At 46.2% G+C, this 15,723-nt stretch overlaps 1 protein-coding gene across 5 annotated transcripts in view; it reads left to right on the top strand.

Moving 5' to 3' along the window:
- Positions 1-15,723, top strand: part of celf4 (CUGBP, Elav-like family member 4) — a gene marked incomplete at both ends in the record, with an annotated part of 73,064 nt that overhangs the window by 21,099 nt on the left and 36,242 nt on the right. The window lies entirely within an intron of this gene.

Raw genomic sequence — 15,723 nt, 5'->3', positions numbered from 1 at the left:
TCTGCAACACGGCCGCGCATCATGAACGTGCATCGTGAACGTACATCGTGAACGTACATTATGAACGTGCAACATGAACGTGCATCGTGAACGTGCATCATGAACGTGCATCATGAACGTACATCATGAACGTGCATCATGAACGTACATCATGAACGTGCATCATGAACGTGCATCGTGAACGTACATCATGAACGTGCATCGTGAACGTACATCATGAACGTACATCATGAACGTACAACATGAACGTGCATCATGAACGTGCATCATGAACGTGCATCGTGAAAGTACATCATGAACGTGCAACATGAACGTACATCATGAACGTGCATCATGAATGTGCATCATGAATGTGCATCGTGAACGTGCATCATGAACGTGCATCATGAACGTGCATCATGAATGTGCATCGTGAACGTGCATCATGAACGTGCATCATGAACGTATATTATGAACGTGCATTGTGAACGTACATCATGAACGTGCATCATGAACGTATATTATGAACGTGCATCATGAACGTACATCATGAACGTGCATCATGAACGTGCATCGTGAACGTGCATCGTGAACGTGCATCGTGAACGTGCATCGTGAACGTGCATCGTGAACGTGCATCATGAACGTGCATCGTGAACGTACATCATGAACGTGCATCGTGAACGTACATCATGAACGTACATCATGAACTACAACATGAACGTGCATCATGAACGTACATCATGAACGTGCAACATGAACGTGCATCGTGAAAGTACATCATGAACGTGCATCGTGAAAGTACATCATGAACGTGCAACATGAACGTGCATCGTGAAAGTACATCATGAACGTGCAACATGAACGTACATCATGAACGTACATCATGAACGTGCATCGTGAACGTACATTATGAACGTGCATCATGAACGTATATTATGAACGTGCATCATGAACGTGCATCATGAACGTGCATCGTGAACGTGCATCATGAATGTGCATCGTGAACGTGCATCATGAACGTGCATCATGAACGTATATTATGAACGTACATCATGAACGTACATAATGAACGTACAACATGAACGTGCATCATGAACGTATATTATGAACGTACATCATGAACGTACATAATGAACGTACAACATGAACGTGCATCATGAACGTATATTATGAACGTACATCATGAACGTACATAATGAACGTACAACATGAACGTGCATCATGAACGTGCATCATGAACGTATATTATGAACGTGCATCATGAACATACATCATGAACGTGCATCATGAACGTACATCGTGAACGTGCATCGTGAACGTGCATCATGAACGTGCATCATGAACGTACATCATGAACGTGCATCGTGAACGTGCATCATGAATGTGCATCGTGAACGTGCATCATGAACGTGCATCATGAACGTATATTATGAACGTACATCATGAACGTACATAATGAACGTACAACATGAACGTGCATCATGAACGTGCATCATGAACGTACATCATGAACGTGCATCATGAACGTACATCATGAACGTGCAACATGAACGTGCATCGTGAAAGTACATCATGAACGTGCAACATGAACGTGCATCGTGAACGTACATCATGAACGTACATCATGAACGTACATCATGAACGTACATCATGAACGTGCATCATGAACGTGCATCATGAACGTACATCATGAACGTGCATCATGAACGTGCATCATGAACGTACATCATGAACGTACATTATGAACGTACAACATGAACGTGCATCATGAACGTGCAACATGAACGTATATTATGAACGTGCATCATGAACATACATCATGAACGTACAACATGAACGTACATTGTGAACGTGCAACATGAACGTGCATCATGAACGTGCAACATGAACGTATATTATGAACGTGCATCATGAACATACATCATGAACATACATCATGAACGTACATCGCGGCGGCATATCTTCACAACAGACGCTCACATGCTGTGGATGTTGCCACTCACATGTACGATGCAGCTGGAAGCAACGCATGTCTCCTTTGAATGCTCGGCTCCCAGTCACACACGCTGGGACGGGGAATGTTTGACATAGTGTTAAAGAAGAGGTAGATATTCAATTATTAGCGTGTGTGTGTGTGTGTGTGTGTGTGTGTGTGTGTGTGTGTGTGTGACGAATGATATGCATTGCGAGCATTTTCTTTTGCGGATACATGATTTGATGATTACATATGTGTGTGTTGCCGTGTGTGTGTGTGTGTGTGTGTCTGTAATACATTTCAGTTTGCTTGAGTGTGCACACACCTGCGCGCACACGCATCCCCCCGCTGCCGTGTGTGCGCACGTGCGCGTGAGGAAGTTTTGATGCGTCTCTGTCAGGCCCGGCTCGGTTTGCTCTGTTCGTTTTTAATGACGCCTCCAGGGAAGCTGACAGTCGCCGTGTTGAGCGCACAGCCTTTGATGTGAGTGATTATGACATCACAGACGTGCAGCCGAGAAGAGCGGAGGAGTGGGGATCGGTGCTCTCTGTTTTTTTTTTTTCTTCACTTCGCAGTGGGATATTATTCAGAAAGAAAAGAGGGAGGGAGAGAAAGAGAGGAGGAGAGATTAAATATTTGGCCAAAACCAGAATGCGATTTTGTGTTCACACAAAATATGCTGCCGATTGATGTTTTTGCCTTTGTTGCTATTGTTTGACACGGACCAGATATGGGCACAAAAACAACCTTTTTAAGGATTCTGTCTTTACATCTTTAAGGGAAAGAGACTGTATTTGGTTTCACACGCTACACAGTGATGCACCAACAACATTTAATCAGTCACTTGCGATCAACATCGCTTAAGAAGGAGATGCTAATTGGCAATGCCTTTGCCAGTGGAGGACAATCTCAGGTTTGCATTTGATCGATGGTGAGCGTTAAGTAAAGGAAGGTAATGCCACAGGACAGACCTAGATGCTCAACTAACCCTGAAGAAGAGCGCTCAGAGGGGCAGAGGCTGTCTGTGGCTGCTGGTGGAGGTAAAGCCGGCAAAACAGAGCGAGGACTTGGGCCTGTGGAAACAGTGGGAGGTTTTATGGCACAACACTACCTCTTTCCTCCTTCCTTTCTTTATCAATCCCACACTCACAGGCCAACACAACCCAAACCCTGCAAATGAAATCCCTTAAAGCCTCTTTCCCCTTCTCTTCGCATCCTGATGCGCGTTTTATTGTCAAAGTTGCTCCCCAGCCCTCACATTTAAAAAGTTTTCTGCCATCTTTTTTCTTTTGCTGCCAGGTGAGCCGAGAGAAGAGGGGATTCGGCTTCCTAGAGGAAATGCCCTGTAAGCATGGCTGTACGCTGTTGGTGTAGCTCAGAGAAAGTACTCAGGGTGTGTGTGTGTGTGTGTGTGTGTGTGTGTGTGTGTGTGGTGTCAGGAGAGACATTGGGTAAACAAGCGACAACCAAAATACTGATGTTAAAGTGACACTGACATTGAACTATTCGTGATAGATGACAAATTGTTTTCAGATCCCTCATTCCATTATAGCGCTTTACAAACTACAGGCACGCAGATTTATGATTTATGCTGATGGTGTGGAAGTTTCTGCTCACGTAATTAAATCAACTCTTCTGACACAGAAACCGCTGCATTGTTTGAGGACATTCAAAACATTTCAGGAATACATTTTAATTGGCCCCAGGGGGCGAAATGCCAGCGACTCTGTTTGGAGTGGCTGTTGTTAATGTTTTGTGTTGGAGAAATAAAGGCTTCAGTAAGTCCTGAACTCTGACAGAAAGAGAGGAGGGCACGGCTGCCATTGTACATATGAATGTGTTCGCTTGTTAAATAAAGGTGAAATAAAAATATGAAAAGGTATCGATGTCCCAATCCTCCTGATCCCATCAGTCCTTTAATGGTGAAAATCAGCCAATCAGATCTTATATTTATTTGTGTTACGTTTGGCTATTTTCTCTAACATAAGCATGTTAACAGCATACTGCAAATTTTAGGTAGGAAGAGCCTACATTGAAAAAAAATGAATATAACCTGGTCCAAGGGTTTTTATATGATTGTTATTTTGAATAGTGACCTGTAGCACTTCAGAGTTAAGTCAGCAAAAATAAATAAGATCGCCATAACTGCAACTTTTTGCAAAGATTTCTGCCTGTTTGTCACATGTCACAGTGAATATATAACGGAAGATATCACCGGTGAAAGTGCACAGCTATTGGGCCGATAATGGAGAAGTTTTTTTTGGAGATAGTGATGTGAGACAGGTCTACACATGCTGGGCCCTGGCTGCAATATATTTGTGATCCCGAGCTCCAGTTTCAGACTCGTACTACAGCGAGAGGCATTAAAAAGCCTCTATTGATTCTGGCAAAAGTCCTCACTAGTGGGAGGACGTGTTTCTGTGTGTGCACGTGTGTGTAGTTGTGTGTGCGTGTGTGTGTGGGTCGCAGGGTGGAGTTGCAGAGCTAGTGCAGTGTGTGAGTGTACAAACCACAGGGCACAGATACCCACCAGCAAATCCTCCCTCACACACACACACAGCACGACCATATGCCTCCACACAGTGCACTAAAAGAGCACGCACTCCTAGATACCAACTTAGAATAATGTATAGAAACAGACTCGCAGGTACAAGACACACCACTGACACTGAGGACGCACTCACACTACAAACCCGTGTCGGCGATGCAACACTGCTTGTAAACATGTCCATTCAAAAACATGAAGCTCTGATACTCACAGCGGGAGAAGCGGGGAGAACGTAAAAGAGGGAGAGGGAAAGAAATAGGGTGTCGATTGACTTGCACTGTGATAGTGAGCCAGATGGGAAAATATAGAACACTGTGAATCAATGCGTCATTTCACACACACACAAACACACACAAACACACACACACACACACACACACACACACACACACACACACACGCACGCACATACATAATGGAGCACATATACACAGAGTTTTCAGCCCAGAGGCAAACAAACAACAGACAAGACGGAAAAGCAAATGAATAGTAGGGAGGAAGAGGAAGAGGAAGGGGTTGATGAAGGAAGGTTGGAGAGAGTGGGTGGACTTAGGGAGGTCTAGTCCAGGTGCCTCCATACCGACTGATTTGTGTCTGTTTCTTTTTTCCGACCCCCCCTTTCTCTCAGTTGAGATAATGCCAGGGCAAGAAATCTATGGCATTGATTGGCTGCTGCGGCCCAGTTTCATGGCAGCTTTTTCTCAATAAGTCGCCCTCATTGGTCAATAACTGCCAGGCTCCACAGGTGAAGCGGGTGAAGGGGTGTTTGGAGGGAGGGGTTGGCGCTGCTCCGGTATGATTTGTTACCCATAAGCGTGCACAAATACAGTAGTTCACTCCTTCTTGTAGATTTAGATTAGTGGTGCAATATGTAGGAGGAATAGCTGCACGTCCACATGAATGATGCCGCAGGCCCTGGAGCTAAAACACCCCCTCCTTCTCCCCGAGCCATCACCTCATCAACTATCCTAATCACCCTGATCCAAAGGAAAACCGCTTGCCACATAGCGCACTCCAATTAATGGATCCACGGTCAGTGAGAGCAGGCTGGAGCGATGCACAGGCCGGTGTTAGCCCAAACCACGCAGGGTCAATACGGAGGGATACATGTACTTCACAAAGAACAGATTCTTGTAAACTTCTACAACTTATTTCAGTCTGTCAACAATGCAAAGAACGAGCAGCAGGCACTGACAGTAGTCGGTGTAACAAACAAAAGAATAAACAGTATCCAGAGTCCACGAGGCGTTAAGTGAGGCAGTGTGCAGCCGGAATCTGGTCGGTCATAAGCCGGCAATAAAAATGAAAATGAGTCTCTCCAGCAGACTGCAGACTAGAAAGACTTCCTGAAAGAAGTGTTTGTAATAAATTCAGCGTTAACCACAGATCCCACTGTTTGTTGATGAACTTGTCAAAGTCGTCATTAATCGTCTTTACAGATGGTCTGCGCTTTATTGGATCACAAACACTGTGTGGGTGTTTTTTTTTCGGGGCTGTATTTTGTGGTTTGTTCCCTTTTTCGACACAACAAAGTGGAAGGACCTGACTGGCAGAACAGAGCCCTGACCTCGACACTTTGAGCCAGATGTTATCGCCCCAAAGTCCGTGGCCAAATCCCCTAATGCTATTGCTGAATGGGAGCCAGTTTACAACTTTTTGTGCAAGGTCTCCCTCGAAGAATGGAGGCTGTCATAGCAGCAGATTAATGCCCGCGGCCATTTGGTTTGATTGATTATTGATTGATTTGCGCCCAGCATGGTGCCCAGTGCACCTGTGGGTGTAATCACTTTAATGCAACCAAAGCAGCACAGATCTTCACATTCAAAACCTGAACCTTTCAAAATGTCCACTTTTTATAGCAGAAATGCTCAAATGACATCCTCAACCCTCACCCTGTGAAGCTGTGGGGCGTCCACATACTTTTGGCCACACTGTCGTTTTGGTTAAAGCCCTTAAAGGGGTGAAGCATGAATGGTGCCATAATTGTAACAAAGATCATTACAAGCCTACACACCATCTTTTGTCATATAAAGTCTGAATGCTCCCATTAACATTGGGCTTCAGGCCTGATGTTACAACCTCCCATTGCCAAGTGGAGTTTGAGCAGATTGTACAAATGAGAAGAAAAAAAATCATCTGTCTGCAGGCAGCACTTCACTTCAGTCCAATAATCCAACTCATTTCAGAAGTGCCGCATGCTTCCCGTTGGGCCGATGATCCATATGTGAAATGACACACCTTTATGCAGTCACGCCACACTAAAGTGCACGCAATGTCGTAGCAGTGACCCAGTTTGATCTTACTGTTATTTCATTTAACATGGAGAGTTTGGTGTTTTGCAAAAGAAATAATATGCAAAATGAGAATGCAGCAAAATGCCCCGTTTCCCCTGGCCATTTGAGACATGTGTCGAATCAAGTCTTGATGTATTAAAGACTATAATCATTTAAAATAACATATATTCTCCCCTTTTAAGTAAATGTACTACGCATTTCTGCTGGCGGGAAAGAAGAAGTTCTCAGCCAGCGGTTCTAAAAAAGTGTGACATGCTCTGTGAAGGAATGGATTGAGCTGTCTGAACAATTCAAAACACCTTGAGTAAGTGCCATTATTGGGTGAACCCAATGTTTTTGTATTTGCTCTAAAAGCATGTCCACCTTTTTCAGAAATTGCAGAGGTGCCATAGCTCTTTTCAGCATCTCAATCTATTGCTGGCTCGAGCTATTGTCACAGTCTGAAATCAACTTGTCCTTTCCTTGAGTTTGTATTGATTCCACACAAAAAAAGCGCACCAGTGAGTCTTCATCCTCAGCATTCTGCTCCACTGAGCATTTACAAGTGTTAATGCCACTACTGCCACTTTAGGACGACTCCATGGACTCACCAGAATGGAAAAGTGGCAACAAATAAATAAATAAAAAGTTATTTCCAGACACAGATGATTCATTTTTAGAAAGTTTGACACAAACGTCTCGCTGATGCCCGCTTTATTGTTCAAGTGCAGAACAAACATCCATCCAGTTCTTGCATGATTGTTTCATGAACCCCAATAGCGCCTTAGTGGTATCAGCCTGGCCGTGGTTATGGTCACTCGGGAGAGGACATGTGCTGCTGCAGCTGGAGTTATTCTGTAAGCGTTAACAGCATCTGTGTGCGCCTGCTTCAGCCCGTATATTACATAGATTTATGTGTCTCCATAAGCTGCTTGTGAAAGGCATTGTCATAGTTTTAGCTCCTGCTGCTGCTCCTGCATTGAGTCTGCTTGACTCTTTAACGTGTCCTGCCAGTGTGGGGATCTTTCTCCTCGCCCATACGGCTGCATCTCCTCGCCCATACGGCTGCATCTCCTCGTCCATGCGGCTGCATCTCCTCGTCCATGCGGCTGCATCTCCTCGTCTATACGGCTGCATCTCCTCGTCCATGCGGCTGCATCTCCTCGTCTATACGGCTGCATCTCCTCGTCCATGCGGCTGCATCTCCTCGTCTATACGGCTGCATCTCCTCGTCTATACGGCTGCATCTCCTCGCCCATACGCCTGCATCTCCTCGTCCATGCGGCTGCATCTCCTCGTCTATACGGCTGCATCTCCTCGTCTATACGGCTGCATCTCCTCGTCCATACGGCTGCATCTCCTCGTCCGTACGCCTGCATCTCCTCGTCCATACGGCTGCATCTCCTCGTCTATACGGCTGCATCTCCTCGTCTATACGGCTGCATCTCCTCGCCCATACGGCTGCATCTCCTCGCCCATACGCCTGCATCTCCTCGCCCATACGGCTGCATCTCCTCGTCTATACGACTGCATCTCCTCGCCCATACGGCTGCATCTCCTCGTCCATACGCCTGCATCTCCTCGTCTATACGGCTGCATCTCCTCGTCCATGCGGCTGCATCTCCTCGTCTATACGGCTGCATCTCCTCGTCCATACGCCTGCATCTCCTCGTCTATACGGCTGCATCTCCTCGTCCATGCGGCTGCATCTCCTCGCCCATACGGCTGCATCTCCTCGTCTATACGACTGCATCTCCTCGCCCATACGGCTGCATCTCCTCGTCCATACGGCTGCATCTCCTCGTCCATACGCCTGCATCTCCTCGTCTATACGGCTGCATCTCCTCGTCCATGCGGCTGCATCTCCTCGTCTATACGGCTGCATCTCCTCGCCCATACGCCTGCATCTCCTCGTCCATGCGGCTGCATCTCCTCGTCTATACGGCTGCATCTCCTCGTCTATACGGCTGCATCTCCTCGTCCGTACGCCTGCATCTCCTCGTCCATACGGCTGCATCTCCTCGTCTATACGGCTGCATCTCCTCGCCCATACGGCTGCATCTCCTCGTCCATACGCCTGCATCTCCTCGTCTATACGGCTGCATCTCCTCGTCCATGCGGCTGCATCTCCTCGTCTATACGGCTGCATCTCCTCGCCCATACGCCTGCATCTCCTCGTCCATGCGGCTGCATCTCCTCGTCTATACGGCTGCATCTCCTCGTCTATACGGCTGCATCTCCTCGTCCGTACGCCTGCATCTCCTCGTCCATACGGCTGCATCTCCTCGTCTATACGGCTGCATCTCCTCGCCCATACGGCTGCATCTCCTCGCCCATACGCCTGCATCTCCTCGCCCATACGGCTGCATCTCCTCGTCTATACGACTGCATCTCCTCGCCCATACGGCTGCATCTCCTCGTCCATACGCCTGCATCTCCTCGCCCATACGGCTGCATCTCCTCGCCCATACGCCTGCATCTCCTCGCCCATACGGCTGCATCTCCTCGTCTATACGACTGCATCTCCTCGCCCATACGCCTGCATCTCCTCGCCCATACGGCTGCATCTCCTCGTCCGTACGCCTGCATCTCCTCGTCCATACGGCTGCATCTCCTCGTCCATACGGCTGCATCTCCTCGTCCATACGCCTGCATCTCCTTGTCGTTAGGCTGCATCTCCTTGCCCATACGGCTGCATCTCCTCGCCCATACGGCTGCATCTCCTCGCCCATACGCCTGCATCTCGCGGGCAGCGCTGTCTGCTGTGTTTACTGGAGCCTCTTCAGTTAATTTACCGTGCACATTAAATGTTGAGGAACAGGAAACGGATAACTGTAAACAATAAAATGCAACAAATCACTCACACTTACATTATAATGTATCTGTTAGAGTGTGTGTTATTGATCATTGGGGAATTTGATGGTCCAGATTGTATACCTTTTTCTTTGTCGTGCATTAGTGGGCTTGCTTTACTCCCATGTCTCTCCCTCGGTTGTCAGTGTGGGAAAAAGAACATTTGGTGTTTTAATTTTTTCCTCAGGCTTTAAAACTTGTATTAAGCCCACCATACTCTGCATTGTGTACTCTCGGCTCTCTATATTAGTCTTATGTTCTTTCTGTAAGTTTCACTCACACCAATTGAAATTAAAGTTCACTGAGAATAGTGGAGTATAAGCCCTTTGGTTTAATTAGAAGTCTCTTTAAGGTTCTTTATTGAATCAATGAACATTAGGTATACCTTGTTTTCCGAAACGGCTGTATAGAATTTCCGGGTTTTCAAAATTGGTGTTAAATTTGCGTCTAGATTGCAGCGCCGCTCCTCTGGTGGCGGTATATTTTAAGTGCTCCTTCGGTGTAAAGCTAGACAACAAATAAATGATTTCACGATGAGTGCAGGGAGGGAAAAATCACAAGCCCGGTTTGAACAAGGGCTTTTATAATGAGAACAACTAAAAGAAAAATGATTGTGTCAATTCAAAGCTAAGGGCAATTATCATGCAATGCTTGCATTGCTGTTTTCTCTGTCTTCTTTCATCATAACCCTCATGGCAGAAACTATTCAAGGAAGGTATAAGTGATTACAGAGAGCTAACAGTGGAGAAAGGTGGAAACATAAAAGGAATTACTAGAAGACAGTGAGACATCGCCAGTACAAACAGTAGCCATTGATTTGTTGCTGATATTGACAACGGTATAAAACTAGGAACCAGTGCCACGCTGCAATATTAATGTTGTTTTTCTTCCTACAGAAGTTCTAATAAAGCAGAAACAAACTCCACAGATTTTACTCCTCCACTCTTCTCATGCTCCATGGTAATTTGCCAAGAAAAACCGAAATCCATTTTAGTGTGTGACCTTCTCCACCTCACCTTCACTGCAGTCATTGGAATGTATAATGCAGCAATTTCAATTTCTTCGTTTGGCCATATCGTCGGATATGTCGGACAGAGAGGGAAGTCGCTGTTCCGCTCCCGGCTGCGGCGGCCGGCGAGCCGGTGGCCGGCAGATGTGATAATGACACGACGCACCGGCTGAGGCCGGATAGCGGGCCGCGACTCAGGCAGCTTTTAATAATTGATGGCAGCCAAGGCCCCGGATTGGCCAGTAATTGCATTACAGGTCACTTCTCAATAGCAATTTGTGAAAGTTGTGGTGATGTGTGCCGGGAGATCAATAGGCACTGTCCAGAGAGGCAGTCTTTTCCCTCTCTCTCTCTCTCTCTCTCTCTCTCTTTCTCTCTCTCCTCCTCCTCCTCCTCCCTCTCTCAAGGCAAGATATCTGGTGGAAACATTTCCCTTTAAATATTCTGTGCATCAACAACACTGTGGAGAGTCTCTCACTCTGGAGCTTCACATGAAGCCCCTGTGAGCATCTGCATAAAAACCTCAATAGGCAGGATTTTTATTTCTTCATTAAAAGTATCCCAGATCTTTTCCTCACAGTAAACTTACTGGAATAACTCCACCACTTTAGCTTCACACCCATTTCATTTTGACAGACTCACATTTTTTAAAAGAAAACCCAGACATTGTGATATTCCATGCATTCTTCTTCCTTGGATATAGTGACAACATTACCCACGATGCATTTCAATCGCTGACAGTTCAGTCTGATACTGCGAGTTGGAAGTTGATCATTTCGAGTGAGCAGTCTGGACTTAAAACGCCTCCAGCAAACTAATGATTGTGTGGAAAGTCTGTGAGCCTCACAGGCGTCTACAGAGGACCTGCATCAATTAGCACAGCGCTGATTAGCCAAGAGGAAATAACGTAACCATTTCTTTAAAGGAACAACTAGAGAATCCCATGGGGAAATATTTCTGAAAATCTAATTGAAGACATTTCAAGGATCCGCGGTAACCTTGTTAGAAGAGACGGGAGGAGAAGCTCACAGAGAAGCACAAATCAACTCTTCCTCACTCCACACCCCCAGGTTCATTTATTTGTTTACAATATTGTAATCGTGAACCCCAGCTGACACAGACTCAATTGACGTCACTTGAGTGAGCATCTGTAATTGTTGCGATTGTTGTTTGCATCTCTAGCTCAGGAGCACAAAGATGGCGTCCCCGTCCTGATTGACTCGGTTGTTTCTCCACTTTTGGAAACAGCCGTCAGTGATCCAGACCCGCGGCTGAGGAGTCTTTAACAAAACCCTGAACAGAGCTCTGGCAACTCTGAGAAAACAAACCCGTGTGATGTCATCAGGGTTACCTGAGCGTTAGCATGGATGCTACACATTTAGAGCAAAGACAGGGGTTGTGTAGTTGGAAAGCCGTATGAGGTCACCACCGATGGAGAGCCGACCAAAAATACTTCATTTGCATGATGGGAAATGTGGGATTTATCATTACCTTAAAGTACTGTTATCTGTTGTCTGTGCACTTTATTTTAACTTTAATGTTAATTCTACTGTAGATTTAATTGTAAACATTCATGCTCCCATTTATTGCACTTGTTAAATGTTAAATGTGATGCACTTAATACGCCAGGACAAATTCCTTGTATGTGAAAACATACATGGCAATAAATGGTTCTGATTCTGATTCTGAACAAAAGTAGGATATCTTGGCCCCTCGACTATCCGCTGTGAGTCCCCCAACTCTTTGGAAGTGCAACCCTAAACCCATTTAAAATATCATGTATAAACACGGCATCCATGGCTGAGACGTAAGTGAGTGGAAGACGGCCTCAGAGCCAAGAGCTCAGATTCAGGCTCCCTTCCAGTGCAGCGGGCCTCTGGCTCCCTGGCTGCACTCATTCTCATGGAAGTTATTTACTGTTGCAGCCACAGACTACCTTACCCTGACACACACACACACACACACACACACACACACATACACATATACAAACACACACACTCTACGTTCCTTCTCTTTCTCTTTTCTTGCTCCCATTGTTGATGTCCCACCCGCTTTGACATGTAAACTAACACTGTGTCATCGCGCTATCTGGTGTTCATTCTTTCTCTCTCTCCGTCTCTCTTTTTCGGTCTCTCTCTCTCTCTCTCTCTTTCTCTCCCCCCTTCTCCCCCTGCTGTGGCATGGAGAGCAGGAGAGGAGAGAAGAGTGGAGGAGACAGTAGATTTTGCATGCTCTAAATACAGCCTCTACGTGTGTGGGGTGCTGTCATCAAAAGAGAGAAAGGGGCAGGGGATGGTTAAGTTCTTGTGTGTGTGTGTGTGTGTGTGTGTGTGTGTTACTTCTAGCTAACATCAAAGATGCTCCCTCATTCATCCCTCGTTCTCTTTCCCTCCCTCTGTCACTTTCAAATCCTCCTTCTAGCATCATTTTGTCCGCATCGCCTTTTCCTTTGTTTTAGCTGGCCTTGTCTGTTTTGGTGTGTCTCACCTCGCTTGCATGTGCTTGGCGGGGTGTGACAGCGTTGAGAAGTCACCAAAGAGGTAAATGATGATAGGCCATCCATCATGCTTTATGGACTCTGTATGGCGCTGCCGTGGAGAGTGGCTGCACTGTGCAGTAACTCAGAACACTCTGTCCCTCCATATAACCTGGCAGGGGCTCTGCGCTCGCCGCTGCCTCTGCTGGCTGAGTGTTTATGTGTGTGAGGCACAGGAAGAGCGCTGGTCTGACTCACCCACTTAAGTGTTTCTCAGCGGGAGTTGGGGATTCGGTGTGTGTGTGTGTGTGAGAGAGAGAGAGAGAGAGAGAGAAGGGGAAACAGAGTGTTTGTCCACACTGCCACACTGTGTGCAGCGAGCCTTAATTATGGCCTGATATGCCACTGCTGGGAGCATCAACTGACCAGCAGATGTAACAATGTAACACGGTGTGTGTGTGTGTGTGTGTGTGTGTGTGTGTGTGAGTGTGTGTGTGTGAGAGAGAGAGAGAGAGAGAGAAAAATAAAGTGTTTGTGAGAAATAATCCTCTAAAATCAAAGATGTGATCAATGTAATCACCGCTCATCTCCATGCTGACCATTTAGTGATGCCCTCCAAACAATTACACAGCCGAATGTAAAGCAAACTTTTAGAATATGAAGTTAATGCAATGACACAAATAGACCTGGAGAGGCGCACATGTAAACGTCTTTACTTTATCCCAGGGCTTAATGACTATAATCCACGAGCATAGAGATGAGAGCGTAGATAAGTGTGGTTGGAAAAAAGAAAATAGAAATAACTTTTGAGTTTTGAGATAAGTCTTTAGAGACACACACAGGGCCTCGGCCACAAGGGGTAAGTCAACACAAACTGCTGAAAAACTCACTACTGGGAGAGTTTGTGCCAATAGCGCAAGGTGACTTGTTTCCCCTAAATGTTTTACGTTTACTGAAACTACCATTAGCCGAATCAATTGCACCTCTACGACTACAGCCCTGAAATGAATCCATTGGTGTTTCTGCAGGATGTATTTCCTCCTCACTTCCTGGTTGCTGGATGTGAGTTTGTTGCCAGAACATAACACGAGCAACACACTCACACACACATATACCGGGAGGAAGGGTTGATTTCTCTCACTCAAACTGCTGAGACTCCAGTGAGCTTCAGAGGAGCAGAGAGCTTTTCTGATGGTGCAGTCGTGTTCAGGCTCAGCACCACGTGAGTAAAGACAGAGACCGGAGCCGGATTGATCCTTTATTAATGCAACGCACTAACGTTATCTACACAATAGCAACCCTCCTACCAGCTGCCATCTTGACTTCCTTCTCATTCTTTTGCAGCCTTCTTTACTTTCTATCCGTCTCTTTTCTCTCTCTATCCTTCTCTCCCGTGACCCCCTCCCTCTGGTGAGCCCTTTCACACTTTTCTTTTGTCACCTTTCCACATGGAAGAACAATTGTTCTGACGGAGTTCTCTCTCTCTCTCTGCCCTCCTCTCCCACACCTCCTCTCCTCGCTACCACTCCTTTACATCCAAAGGGAATCACACTGTCTGAACCAAATGTGCCACAAACTTGTCAGATGATGTTTGTTTTGCAGCCCCCTCTTTTCCCCCCCAAACCTCTATTTTCTCAGCGCGCGTGTGTGTGTTTAACTCCACTACACATTTGACAAAGTGCCGTGACATGTGCCGCACTCGCGCGTCGACGGAATGAAAATGTGCTGCGTCATTATTGAAATGGGATTCTGCAGAGGGGAGGAAAAACAGAGAGGACCGAGTCACAAGGTTTGCGTGATGATAAGGTTTGTATGTTCAGACAGCTTGTTAGCATATTTGCGAAAGACTATAAGTAAACAACTCTTTCCACTGAGGCTCCCCGGAAACTTTGAATAAAGGATATTTTTGCTGAAAACCAAAAGGTGTTTAAGGGACTGAACAGCTGCGTTCTTGCCGGAATTCCACCGAGAAACAAACTCTCGATCCAATAAACCGAATCACACACACACGTTATATTTCAATGAGAACATTATTTGCCTCCTGAAACAACTATAGCGCTGTGTGCAGGCCGGCTCCAAGAGCATTGAGGTCTCCCAGGGTCCGGATCCCTCCAGGCTGTGAAGGGTTAGTAGTCAGAAAGGTTGTGCTCTAAAATGGATCGTTTGGGCCCTCAATCCAGCTGTTTAGCACCGAGTTCAGAGTCATAGTTATCAATCACGTTTGTCCCAACTTCAATCATTTATTTGCTTTAATCAACAAATGCTTAAAGTCCTAGACGTGCGGAGATCATGGTCTTCCAAAGTCAGAACAGCCAAAGGCTCTTACCGGTTAGAGATAACTGATCAATGGCTGACAGGCAAAAGTATGGAAAGAAGAAGAGCAGGGCAAAAGAAGCGAGGCAATAAGGACAGTTAGAAGGGTAAGTCCACCGAGGAGCACTGTAACTCACCTCTGGCAATCCCGCACTGTAAATACACCTCTAAAATCTCATCCCAAACTTTGGCAAGACGCGGCACACATGCGCCGGCATCCTTTATGAATGTCACACCCCGTGAGAGGAAAATGATTACGTTGCAAAGAAGACAAGGGGTGGAACAGGAGGG

The sequence above is a fragment of the Taurulus bubalis genome (assembly GCF_910589615.1).
Source record: "Taurulus bubalis genome assembly, chromosome: 5".
NCBI lineage: Eukaryota > Metazoa > Chordata > Actinopteri > Perciformes > Cottidae > Taurulus > Taurulus bubalis.
This window is presented reverse-complemented; position numbering and strand designations above follow the sequence as displayed.